This window comes from Protobothrops mucrosquamatus, unplaced genomic scaffold (genome assembly GCF_001527695.2).
Source record: "Protobothrops mucrosquamatus isolate PMUCROS unplaced genomic scaffold, P.Mucros_1.0 scaffold240, whole genome shotgun sequence".
NCBI lineage: Eukaryota > Metazoa > Chordata > Lepidosauria > Squamata > Viperidae > Protobothrops > Protobothrops mucrosquamatus.
The window spans coordinates 472900-477782 of NW_015386590.1; positions in this window are offsets into that span (position 1 = coordinate 472900).

The following is a 4883-nucleotide window of genomic DNA, read 5'->3' on the forward strand; positions in this document are numbered from 1 at the left end:
TGGTGACCAAAACTGGATGCAGTATTCCAAGTGTGGCCTTACCAAGGCATTGTAAAGTGGTATTAATACTTCACATGATCTTGATTCTATTCCTCTGTTAATGCAGCCTAGCACTGTGTTGGCTTTTTTGGAAGCTGTAGCACACTGCTGGCTCATATTTAAATGATTGTCCACTAGGACTCCGAGATCCCTCTCACAGTTACTACTATTGAGCAAGGTACCCCCTATACTATACCTGTACATTTGGTTTTTCTTGCCTAAATGTAGAACCTTACTTTTTTCACCATTGAATTTCATTTTATTAGATAGCGCCCAGTGTTCAAGTCTGCCCAGATCCTCCTGTATCCTAAGCCTGTCTTCTGGAGTGTTGGCTATTCCTGCCAGCTTGGTATCGTCTGCAAATTTGATGAGTTCCCCATCTATCCCCTCGTCCAGATCGTTGATGAAGATGTTGAAGAGCACTGGGCCCAGAACAGAGCCCTGGGGCACTCCACTACACACTTCCCTCCATGTAGATGCAGTTCCATTGAGGACCACACGCTGAGTATGGCCGGTCAGCCAGCTACGGATCCATCTGGTGGTGATGCTGTCTAACCTGCATTTTTCTATCTTCTCAAGTAGTAGGTTGTGGTCTACTTTGTCAAATGCCTTACTGAAGTCCAAGTAAATTATATCCACAGCATTCCTCTGATCCACTAATTTTGTCACTTGGTCAAAGAATGCAATAAGATTTGTCTATACACACACACACACACACACACACACACATTCATGGATGGGAAATTTCCATTTTACAGGAACTGTTCTCCCCAAAATTGACACCGATCTCTCAAAACAAAACAGCCTGGTGCTTTGTTAATAACTGATTTATTTCTAATTAACACTGGTCAGTTTCACATTTTCTCACTTTGACAGCTACTATACACAGGGGAAGAATGGTAAGAAAGTGAATGCAAGGAATTGATTGTCAGAGAATCAAAATGGCTCAGATCAGTCTTGGATGTCTTTTGTGCTAGAAAGCTGGTCTTTTGGAAACATTTATGTTCCATTTCCATTGTATTAGTCTATTCCATCTTGCATGGTTACATCTTTTTGTCCCAATGGGCAGGAATATATTTAATAAGATAATCACTATGATCATGAATTTCAGTAAAGCTTCATTGGATTGATGGATTAAAAGGAAAAAAAAAAAACCTGAGAAGAGAAGGAACAAAATAGCTGGAGAATTTTAGTACCCTGAATCTGCTTTCAGATGTGTTATTGGTTATTTTCTGATAATCCCTCCAATTTAATTTCAATAACTTCACATTATTTTTTAGGAAAAGGGTTCATCATACTCTCTCTATGGAGAGTGGAGAGTATCTGTTATAGATACTCTGAAGTGGCAAGGAAGGAATATAATGTGCTTAGAATTCCTGAGAATCTTAAACTATTCATTATCAGATAGAAAGGACCACAATGGTTTGCATGGTTAGGATGTCAGGTTGGAGATTAGCAAGCCCATGTTTACAACATAGTGCAGCCATGGGGCAGGGTGAGTTCCTATCATTTGCTTCAGCTCCTGCTGGGGACATGAAAGAATCCCCCAACTGGGTGTCCCCTGTGCAACTGTGATGTCACTGGCTAATCCTTTAATCCCAGAAGCACCTTGGTATTTTTGACATGAGTGTGAGGCAATCAGCTAGCAAATGGATGCAAAATTTGTACTATATCAATGGTGGTGAACCTATGGCACGCGTGCCAGACACGGCACTCAGAGCCCTCTCTGTGGGCATGTGCGCCATTGCCCCAGCCCCACCTCCCCCCACAGCCCCCTCCTTACCAGCAGCCCTCCCCAGAGGAGAGTCTCCCCTAGGCACAGCCTGCGCAAAGCAGCGCAGCCAAGGACATGTCAGCTGGGCAACAGGGACAAGACTCCGCCCTTACGCTCCATCATGTGCAGATGATGCTGCGGGGTGTAGGCGGAGGACATGGCTGCCATGGCACTGCAAGGCCGCCTGGGTGATCTGCTGCAGCAGGCTGTGGAGGCGGTGAGTGGCCCTGCAGGCGGGCAGGGGCGGACTGCAAGCAGGCTGGGGGCCTGGGTGGTTTTTGAGCACTCAGTCTCTAAAAGGTTTGCCATCACTGTACTATATAAATTTTGAACTATGGAAATATTCACTTATAAATGCACTTTTTTTCCCTGGAATTGGCCTCTTGATTCCTAATTGGCAATAATCCAATGCAACATAAAATGATTGTGTATATATAAAATTGCATAGTTTTCATCCACCAGATATATCCTATGGCCTGTTAAGTGTTGGTGACAGACAGATAGATGGCTTTTCTTTTGTGCTATCTCTAGGGGTAACAATATTGTTCGTTCCCTGACAATTAGTTATAATACATGATTTGTAATATGTACTTAGGTTAATGATATATAAGCTTTGCCGGCTTAATCTACATTCAGGCTTTATCAAACATACTGTCCTACCCCTTCCTTGTGCATCTTCTATTTTTGTGGCTTATGCCTCCAACAATAGCAAGAAAGGAATGCTAATTTTCGTCTGTGCCAATTTTATTAATATATCTAGAATCCTGGATAATTAGGCAATAATTATAACAGAAAGAGAAGATTTATTTTAACCCAGTAATTGAGAGCAGCTCTTTGCGTTTTGAAAATAAAAATGATTTCTAAATTTATAGAAAAGCCAATTACAGAATTTGATAAACATGCCTTTTTTATAATCTGAATTTCTTCACTAGGTCCCTCTTTTTTAAGAATACTGAGGGTGAATAAGTTATATTTGACAGCTGTGTTGGGGTTGTTTGTTCAACTAATTATTTCTCCTGTAGTTATCATCTGGGAATAGTGCAATGACACAAAATAAAGCTGCTTTCTTTCCATTTCATTCAAACATCTAAAAATGAATTTTTCATTACACTTCTAAACTCTTTGAGCCTTTGTGGTTATAAAAGGAAGAATCACTTTACAGTAGAAGAGATTCTGTATTCTTAGTACTTCTGAGGTTTAAAGGATAGCATAGCTGGTAGCTTTTTAAACTTGTAATACACCTGCTCTGGACAAATACTAAATATTGATCCAAAAGTTTGGAAGGCATTTAATGTTTGCATCTGAGAGCACAGCTAAATGTGACACCATGCATGCAATTAGCAAATTCCATGTTTTGAAAAGGAAATAGAAGTATCTCAGGCTCTGGGTCCAATTTAGAAACCAGGAGGTGAGTAGAGAATTTCAATCACCCTCCCCAAAAGTTAATATATTTTTTCCCTTTGCAAATAGCAGAAGCACATAATCTCCATTCCTATTAAGGCACGCTGGCTGAGGAATTCTGGGAGTTGAAGTCTACAAATCATAAAAGGGCCAAGTTTGAAGACCCCTGCTATTAAGTCTCACAATTTCATTGAAGCATCTTTTCCCACCATCACACTATTATGCATTTTAATGGGGATCAATTATCTATAAGGGTCTAAAATAGTTAGTGCTCATGTTTTTCTACCATAACTCTATGTGCAAAATGACATTTTTCTCAAAGGTTTCTATATCTGAGGACATCTATGCTACCAGGGATCTCATTGCCTTTGTTCAACAGCTCACTTGTGTTCAAATGCCCCATAAGGCTACCTGGACAGTAAAAAATGCTTAGCCTTAGATAAAATGGTATATAACAGATGCAATAGGAGCAGTATTCCCACTATAATTATGTACGTGCAAGTTGTCACTAAACTCAAACATATTAACTGCTGATGGGACTTCCCAACTTTCAATGTTTTAGATTGTGAAAAACTATGTCCCTGATACACTACCTTCTAATATAATTTGAGACCAGTGTACTACTTTGTTGCTTTCTAGAGAGGAATAACTTTGAGGATCAGTGCATTATCAGTTAAAGGCCTGCTTTTAAGGCCTTAAGGGTCTCAAAAAAAGTGAATAGAATAGAAAAGAAGAAGAAGAAGAAGAAGAAGAAGAAGAAGAAGAAGAAGAAGAAGAAGAAGAAGAAGAAGAAGAAGAAGAAGAAGAAGAAGAAGAAGAAGAAGAAGAAGAAGAAGAAGAAGAAGAAGAAGAAGAAGAAGAAGAAGAAGATGATGATGATGATGATGATGTTGGAAGGGACCTTGGAGGTCATCAAGTCCAACCCCCTGCTCAGGCAGGTAACCCTATACCATTTCGGACAAATGGCTGTCCAGTTTCTTCTTAAAAGCTTCCAGTGTTGGAGCATTCACCGCTTCTGGAGGCAGGTTGTTCCACTGGCTAATTGTTCTAACTGTCAGGAAGTTTCTCCTTAGTTCTAGATTGCTTCTCTCTTTGGTTAGTTTCCATCCATTGCTTCTTGTCCTGCCTTCAGGCACTTTGGAAAATAGCTTGACTCCCTCTTCTTTGTGGCAGCCCCTGAGATATTGGAATAAAATAGAATAGAATAGAATAGAATAGAATAGAATGGGACCTTGTAGGTCATCTAGTCCAACCCCACACCCAAGCAGGAGACCCTACACCATTTCTGACACATGGCAGAAGTGTATTCTCTTTCCGAACTTGTACTAAATTTGGATGTGCTCAAGGAAAATAAAGACATATTGTGAGCACTTTCATAAAGACATATTGTGAGCACTGGAGAACACATATTTAAACTGAATACAGATATGTATGCAAACATATGCATACTGGCTAGTCTCCTTGCTCTTTGTGAACATTGAACATGATGCACAAAGCAAATTCTAATTTCAACATTCATTCATTCATTCATTTATTCATTCATTCATTCAGTTTATATGCCGCCCATCTCACTAATAAAGCAACCTTAGGACTCTTCTCCTAGTCTGTCCTGAAAGCTAGTAGAGTAGTACAGAATTAATGTATTGTGTGTTATCAAGGGGCAGCCCCC